Source organism: Marmota marmota, unplaced genomic scaffold (assembly GCF_001458135.2).
Source record: "Marmota marmota marmota unplaced genomic scaffold, marMar, whole genome shotgun sequence".
Classification (NCBI taxonomy): domain Eukaryota; kingdom Metazoa; phylum Chordata; class Mammalia; order Rodentia; family Sciuridae; genus Marmota; species Marmota marmota.
In genome coordinates this window covers 22,367,799-22,376,769 of record NW_026000185.1, presented here as the reverse complement: position 1 = coordinate 22,376,769, position 8,971 = coordinate 22,367,799, and the positions used below count along the sequence as shown (strand labels likewise).

The following is an 8,971-nucleotide window of genomic DNA, read 5'->3' as shown; positions in this document are numbered from 1 at the left end:
CCATGTGGCTGCTGCATCAGCCTCCAGGCCTTGCAGGGACTCAGCCCTTCGGCACCACTACCCCAAGTCCAGCTGTTACTAAGGTTGCCCCAGCAGCAATCTAGCCTGCCAGAAGCTAGCAGCCCAAACATCTCCATGGTCAAAGCAGGCCGGCCACCAGGCACATGGTAGCAGTCATCCATGTAGTAGTGAATGTCATTTGATGAGCCATCACCACCTATCCTAAATGCCCTGGAAGTGCAAGGCAGGGAGACCAAGCTGGTTTTGGAAGTGGCCCAGCATTTAGGTGAGAGCACAGTAGGAACCATTGCTATGGGTGGGACAGAAGGCTTGGTTAGAGGTCAGAAAGCCTTAGATTCTAGTGCACCAATCAAAATTCCTGTTGGTCCTGAGATCTTGGGCAGATCCATGAATGTCATTGGAGAACCTATTAATGAGAGTTTCTATTAAAACCAAACAATTTGCTCCTATTCATGCTGAGGCTCCTGAGTTCATTGAGATAAATGTTGAGCAGGAAATTCTGGTGACTGGTATCGAGGTTGTGGATCTGCTAACTCCCTGTGCCAAGGGTAGCAAAATTGGGCTCTTTGATGGTGCTGAATGGAGTTGGCAAGACAGCGCTGATCATGGAGTTGGTTAACACTGTTGCCAAAGCCCATGGTGGTTACTCTGTATTTACTGGTGTTGGTGAGAAGACCCATGACTTACACCATGAAATGATTGAATCTGGTGTTATCAACTTAAAATATGCCACCTCCGAGGTAGTATTGGGTATGGTCAAATGAATAAACCACCTGGTGCTTGTGCCCTGGTAGTTCTGACTGGACTAACTGTGGCTGAATACTTCAGAGACCAAGAAGGTCAAGAGGTACTGCTGTTAACTGATAGTGTCTTTCGCTGGCTCAGAGGTATCTGCCTTGTTGGGCAGAACCCTTTCTGCTGTAGCCTGCCCTGGCCACTGATGTGGGTACTATGCAGGAAAGAATCACTGCTATCAAGAAGGGATCTGTCACCTCTGCACAGGCTACTTATGTGCCTGCTGATGACGTGACTGACCCTGCCACTGCCTTTGCCCATTAGGGCGCTACTGCTGTGCTGTCCCGTGAGATTGCTGAGCTGTGGATCCTCTGGACTTCTCCTTTCGCATCATGGATCCCAACATTGTTGGCATGATCATTGTGATGTTGCCTATGGAGTGCAAAAGATCCTGCAGGACTAGAAATCCCTCCAGGATATTATTGCCAGCCTTAATGAGCTTTCCAAGGAAGATAAGTTGACTGTGTCCCATGCATAGAAAATGCAGCATTTCTTTTCTCAGCCATTCCAGGTTTCTGGGATCTTCACAAGTCATGTGGGGAAGTTGGTACCTCTGAAGGAGACCATCAAAGAATTCCAGCAGATTTTGGCGGGTGAATATGATCATCTCCCAGAATAAGCCTTTTATATGGTGGGACCCATTGAAGAAGCAGTATCAAAAGCTGATAAACTGACTGAAGAGCATTCATTGTGAGAGGTCCTCTTGCCAAACCAAGCACTCATCCAGTGTATTGTCCCTGTCCTTGCCTCTAATTCTAATAAAACAGTTTTCTTCTGTCGGCCACACAAGAGTCTTGATTGAAGACATTATGTTCTGTCTGAAGAGTATTTAAGGTTTCCAATAAAATGTACACTCCTCCTCAGGAAAAAAAAAAGATTAAATGAGGGATTTAGCAAAGGATTGCTATGTTGCCCAGGCTGATCTTGAATTGTGATCCTCCTGCCTTAGCCTCCTAAGTTACTGGGATTACAGTCCTGCGCCGTCATATCTGGCTCATCATACCATTCTGGAGTCCTTCCACTTTTCTGAGGATGTCAGAGTCCATGAGGATGACCATGAAATTCCTGAGTCGTTGTTTCATGTCTTCCTCAATCCTGATGACCTTTCTACTTCACTAAAGCTACCCACAGGAATGGTCCTTGCCCTTTTTAAAAAATATGTATATATATTTTAGTTGTAGATGAACACAATATCTTTATTTTATTTATTTATTTATTTTTATGTGGTGCTGAGGATCAAACCCAGTGCCTCGCACATGCAAGGCAAGCACTCTACCACTGAGCTACAATCCCAGCCCAGTCCTTGCCCGTTTTGAATGACTAGATTTCTGTAATCTTAAACTCCAATATCCTGCTCTGTATCCTCTGTTGAAGAGTTTCTAAGGTGGCCACAACCACATCTCCTATTCCATGTGCTCTTGTCCAATGTGATAGGGATCTGTGTTGTTTCCATTGAATATGAAATGGTCTGTGGTTGGCAAAAGCAATGCTCTGTACCTTCAGAGGCTAGATCATAAAATGTGATTTCTCCATGGTCTTCTTTAGAAACTCTCTGAACACAGTTGCCATGCTGTGAGGAAACCCAGAATATATGAAGAGACCACATTTAGATATCCTAGTCAAACGCCCCAGCTCAGGTCTCAGACAACAGCCTGCAGTAGTCACCAGACTCAGGACTGAAGAAGACTGAGATAACTTCAGCCCCAGCCACTGCAACAGCATGAGAGACCATGCCTCTAGTGAAAGCCACCTAGCCAAACCCAGTCAACTCCCACAATCATGGAGAGAGAGAGAGAGGCAGGGAGATAGATAGATAGATAGATAGATAGATAGATAGATAGATAGATAGATAGATAGATATTGTTGTTTTAAACCTCCAAAGTCATACAGTTATACCTTATGGGACAAGAGTTGAAATATTATCATTTCCTTCTAACTCCCTGGTTCTCTGGCCCATCAAACCTCTGATCTCCCTGGACACCTGCTCTGTCTTAACCAAAGTTTCCCCCATAGACACAATTAGAAACAGTCTGTGTTGTCTCCCTGGTCTTTAGAACCATGTTACTAATTGGCTGAGAGTTTTTTGCTCAATGTGAATACAGATAACAAAAAGGAAAAGTGCAGCTCCCTTAGTGTTAACAGCTCTGAACTTAGAATGCCAGCCGCTCTCAGCTCTCAGTGTGTTAGAGCTCTGAACTTAGAATGCCAGCGGCTCTTATTTCTTGGTGTTAGCAACCCTCCTGCCACTCTCAGCAGCACAAGCTTGCAACTCTTAACAGCTGCAGCTAGAGGCTCCCAGCAGCCCTTCTGCAGCTCTCCCAGCAGCTTTCCACGGCCAGTTCTAATAACTTCACACAGCTTTCCTGCAGTTCTTGGCCATTCTCTGGAGTGCTTCAGTAGCTCTCTAGTTGCCAGATATTCTTAGGCCTAGCAGTCCTTGGTGTTACCAGCTCGTAGCACAACTAGATCAGCTTGCTCCACTCCAGTTAGAAATCACTAATATGCCAAAGAAAACCATCAGAAAGAGGCTTCAATGGGGCTTCTGCTGAGCACAAAGGGAAGTAATATACAACCAGAGTTTCCCTGACTGGCCTGATGAGGGTTAAAGGAGTGCCACTTACATGGACAAAAGGGGTGGGCTCATGCATGACACAGTCTCCTGTCTGTTGACCCCTAGACATTCTGCATTGCCAGGCCAGTCTGCACAGATGTGCTCGGCCCGCCTATCCTTACTGTCATGAGCGAGGGAGGTGCTCCTCACAGATCAGTCTGCTGGCATTCAGAGCTCAGAGCTGCTAACACCAAGAACTGAGAGCAGCAGGCATTCAAAGCTCAGAGCTGTTAACACTAAGGGATCTGTACTTTGGCTTTTTGCTATTTCTGTCCAAATTGACCAAGAGCCCTCAGCCAATTGGTAACATAGCTATAAAGATCAGGGAGGTACTTCAACCTGTATGAGCAACAGGGTGGGCAGAGCCTCAGGAACAGCTGTGGCCCAGGCAAAGCCTCCTGGACCACTTTCAGGTAGTCAGTTTCCCCTGCACCTGAAGTGGTAATCTCTAAGGTAACCATTATGGTTGCAGAGGCAGCTGCAGAAGCAGCCCTCACTTGATCGGGACCTCCAGAGCAGCAGTCATTGTTAAGATAAGAGCCCAACCAGGTAGCAAGGCAGTGATGGCAGACTCAGTACCTCATCACAGCTGAAAAGGAGCACTAGGGACAACAGTTGCCACAACAAATGCCAACATCCAGAGGTTGTAGAATGTGCTCACTGAGGAGCTGCAGGTTGAAGGCACAACTTGGGCCAGGCCAACCGATCAGCAGCTATCCAAACAGCAGCCACAGGAGTGATAACTGAGTAATTGCCAGGGAAGCCACAGAAGCAGCAGGGAGAGGCATCCCGGGCCACCTTCCCTGATCATCCCGGGGTGTCTGCACCTGATGCCTGCATCCTAGATCTCTTGGCCTCAACCTTGATCTCTGTGCACCCATAGACCCTGTAGCTGTAGCTGGGTATGGGAAAGGGGCACAGTGATACTCAGCTGTCAGCAGAATAGCTAGCACATTGACATTTACTCCCACCAGTCCCAGGTAACTTCAGCTATTGACAAAAAAAACATCAATCTAGGCTGGGCATGGTAGCACATGCCTATAATCTCAGTTACTCAGGAGGCTGAGGCAGGAGGATTGCAAGTTTGAGGCTCACCTTGACAACTTATAGAAACCATCTTCTTTTGCTAACCTAGATATCTCTGCATTCAACTCCCTTGGATACTCAATCTCCTGTGTGGCTGCAGCAAGTCCTGGCTTCTGGGGCTCCTGCCTGAGGATTTCTGATATTCTCCAAGGATGCTCATGCACCACCACTAACAACATGAGTTAGTCTTCCCGTGGTTCACTCAAACCAGCAGTGAAGCTGAAAACCAGTCATGCCTGACTTTACCTGTACATCATGCCCTTCCTTCTTTACTATATAAAACACAATCACTTTTGAACTAATTAATGTGCATGACTTCTGTTTATAGTAAAATGTATAATAAAGAAAACCCTGCTGTGATGCTGAGTTCCTGATGAAATCATGGGCTAAAAGCAGTTTCCTCAACTGTAATTCCTATCCATATTTATCATTTTGTTTATTTTAAAACTTCCCAGAGACTTTCCAAAATATGCTAGGCAACTCCTCAACAAGGCACAGGAAGCCCAAGAATAAATTCTTTGAAATCAACAATTGCCAGGTTCAGTGGCCACACCTATAGTCCCAGCCACCGAGGAGGCTGAGGCAGAAGGATTGCAAGTTTGAGGCCAGCCTCAGCAACTTAGCAAGGCCCTAGGCAACTTAGCCAAGACCCTGTCTCAAAAAAAAAAAAAAAAAAGGACTGGGGATGTGGCTCAGTGGTAAAACACCACTGCGTTCAACCCATGGTACCAAAAACAAAATTAAAACTCTTCAATGATAGCTTTTTCTGAGTTTTATAACATAGTTGGTGATCTCTTCCGATTTCATTAGTCTTACTGGTAAAGCAAATCTTAGAGGCCTATCTGTGTTAAGAACGAAACCTCTTTGAGGAGTCACACAAGTACAAGGGAGGCCTCATCACATAAGAAATACATTTCCCAAAAACACACTGAGTGAAGGCAGATTTTGTGCATCAGAGGACCCGGTCTGAAACAGGCACAGGGCAGCAAGGCCCCGCCGAAGTGTGTGCTGACACCTGGGCTCTGCACCCTCCAGCTGTGTGTCTGGCAAGGCACTTAACCTCCCTCTGCCAAGGTGTCTCTTCCCTGACCTGAGACAGCAGAGGGTTTGAGGAGACTTGAGCACATGGTGCCTGGCACCCGAGTGCTCACTGACACTAGCCATGGTTACTGCAGTCTTTATCTCTATGGTGAAAAAAAAAAAAACACTACACTGGGTGAGATTAAACTCTTCCAGAGGCTACAGCTTAAAATAAACTACTCATCAAAAAGTAAAATTATCACATTGGGTAAACGTTATCCAAAATTTCACAGATCTACAGTCTGATAATTCCATGAGATGCATAAATTTGTGTAGTTACTTAGAACATTTGACAGCTAATTTAAAAAGCAGATTTATGGGCTTTATACCTGATTCCAACCAGAGAAGACTAAGAATATGAACTCTTTGCACAGTTATGATCAGATCTGCATTTATATGTGTGTGTGTGTGTGTGTGTGCGCGCGCATGTGTGTTTTGAGATGGGGGTCTCGCTATGTTGCCCAGGCTGGCCTGCAACTCGAGAACCTCCTGCATCAGCCTCCCAGGTAGCAGAGACTACAGGCCCATGCCACCAGGACTGGCTTCAGATGTCCTTTCCTCCAGGGTGAGTCCTGAGAGGCACTTGACTTAATTGTCATTCATGGGCTAAGAAGAAGATAGGCATATTTTTAGAAAGAAAAGTCTGGCTTTGCTTTGTTACTTAAATATATCAGAGCTAATCAAATTATAGGCACAAACATGGCCACACTAAAAATTGTCACCTGAATCTTAGGAATTCCAAACCCCACAATAATCAGTCCCCTTCTCAAGGTGCCATGGTCTCAATGTGTCCCCACAATAATCAAGTGTTGAAAATTAAGCCCCAGTGTGCCATAGTTGGAAAGTGAGGGCCTCTGGGGACATCATGAGGGCTTTGCTGGCAAGGATGTTAGATTGGTGCCACTGTACAAGGGCTTGCCAGAGGCCTTAAGACTCCTTCCCTCCTTCTGTCCCTCTACCATGTGAGAACACAGCACTTTTCTTCTCAGGTGGATGTCATGTCAGGGAACAATCTTAAAAACAGATCAACTTTCACCAGGAAGCCACACCTGAAGTGCCTACATTTTGGAATTCCCCAGCCTCCAGAAATTTATAAATAAATTTCTGCTTTATAAACTACTCAGCCTCGAGTATTTTGTCATAGCAGCACAAAATGGACTAAAATTCCAAGCATATTGGAAATTTCAAAAAAATGTTTTTGTGTATGGGTATTGTCCTGTGTCTAGATGGGTGATTTGAATCTCAGCTGAGAAGGCTTGAACAAGTCTTTTGTTTCTTGTTGCTTTGTTATGAATCCAAAAACTTGGCAACCTAAAATGAGTGGCCCTCCTTTTATTACCTCCCATGGTTCCTGTGGCTGGGAGTCTCGGAACAGCTTGGCCGGCCGTCTCTGTATCTCCCATGCATTCGAGATCAGACAGCGGCTGAAACGAAAACAGCAGGGAGATGGAGCAGCGGGGCTGCCTAAGTGTCTCTTCCTTGTCATGTGGGCTCAGGACCTCCTGGGGGGTCGCCTTGTGGGCTAGCTTGGGTTTCCTCAGGGCGTGGCAAGTCAGGACAGTGGGACTACTTCTTGCCCATTCTGAGTTCCAGGGTCAAAGACATGACTGTGGCAGTAACATCATTCACTTCTGTGACTTTCTGCTGGTGACAAGAGAGGCAGAACACTGCTCAGGTTTAAGTGGAGGGCAGTGGGGCCTAACCCTCCCATGTCCCACCTCTCAGTGGTAGGAGTGTGAGGGTCCCAGAGTGGAATGAAGGTGGCTCAGGAGCTACGGTGGCAAAGGCTTTGGAAGATGCAGTTGACACATGACAACTACCCAATCTGTAGTTTCTCATCCATAAAAGAGGAGGAGGATTATGACAATAATGTCCACCAGTAGGACTGCAGCGAGGACTAGTGAGTGAAGACACAGAAAGCAGCTGGAGAGTGACCAGCCAGGACCCCTCCCACGCCAGCTGGCTGCACTCACTGCTGCCTCAGAGTACCCTGCTTACTGCCCTCCCCCCAACATTGCCCTGGAGAAGCCTCTTCTGATCTGATCTGGTCTTGCCCTGGGTCCTGCAGAGGCTCCATGTCGAGGAGTCAACGCCCACTGATTCCCTTAGACACCAGTGTTCGCAAAATGTGAGTAAGATGCGGGGAGTGAATAACCAAACAACTCTCTCTGTCATTACTAGGCTTAGTTGTGGACATGAGAAGACTGTTACCTGAGCCCCAAACTCATGGGTTGCAATAAAACTGTCTTCCAAACTGGTATCCATGGCTGCTATGCCCCTGGAGCAAAGACCCTGACAGGGCAGGTTCTGATATCAGGCCTGGCACTGCCTCCGTATGCCACTCCTCCCTCTGCAACCTCGTCCTATTTCAACATCTGGCTGTCCTGCCTGACACCTTTAGAAATAGGGCAAATCCTATCATCTGCTTCCACTGGGTTCCACAGAGTCTCTCCTACAAATCTGTGTATTTCTAAATTGTGGACAGAGTTGAGCTGGTTCTTCCCCAGGGGCCCCCATATGAGTCAGTGGACGGAGGTGGGATCTTGAGAGAGAAAGCTGTGTAGGATACATTTAAATCTCAGCTCCTGCCCCACCAGGACATACTGTCACATCTACTAGGACCTGCTCAGCCACTTGCCTGTTGAGGAGGTGCCCGTGTTCTCCAGGCATCGAGGCTGGTCCCTGGTAAGGAGGGCCTGGACAGAGCCCCAGAGCCAGACTTCCCTCTGTGAGGCCAGAGTAGAGCTAGAGGAGCAGTCCTCAGGGTATCTCATGGGCAGCGGGGCCTGTGCCATGTGCCCTGGTGCACACATGCCTGGTGGCTCAGGGGTGGGCCCTCAGCTGTCAAGGGCATTTGGGAATCCAGCCCACTGCAGTGGGCATCTGTCTCTCCTGGTTACCAGAATCTACACCCTTCTGAGACTTAGGGAGCAACCTTGAAGAGATAGAAACACCAGGTGGTCACTTCCCGGCTCTTCTGAAGGGAGGACGTGGGCTTCCCCGTGGGCCCTGTGTCAGAAAGAGTAGGTGTGATGGTAGAGCTACCTCCAGCTCCTGGAGGTAACATGGCAGGGCTGCACCATCAGGGACAATGCCTGCCTGCCCATGTCAGTGGGAGCAGGACAGGTGTACACCAGGGGCAGGGGACTTACTGGGCCTTACTGGGATGGGGGCCTTAGTTGTCGGCTCCAGTGCCTCCATTGTGGTTCCCCGCCACCTGGGTGCCAACCTCACTTTCCCTTTTAATGGACCCCTTTCCTTGCTAAGTCAGCCAGAGTTGACCATGATGCCTGACTGAAGGCCAGACCAACGTGGTCCTTTTTTTTTTTTTTTTTTTTCAAGAGAGAGTGAGTAATGAGAGAGAGAGAGAGATTTGAA

General features: G+C 47.5%; 1 long non-coding RNA gene across 1 annotated transcript in view; it reads left to right on the top strand.

Moving 5' to 3' along the window:
• Nucleotides 1-213: 213 nt before the first annotated feature.
• Nucleotides 214-8,971, top strand: part of LOC125612375 — a 20,389-nt gene continuing 11,631 nt past the window's right edge. The window contains exon 1 of the long non-coding RNA XR_007342732.1: nucleotides 214-333. This is a non-coding gene — a long non-coding RNA (uncharacterized LOC125612375). The remainder of the gene's footprint in view (nucleotides 334-8,971) is intronic.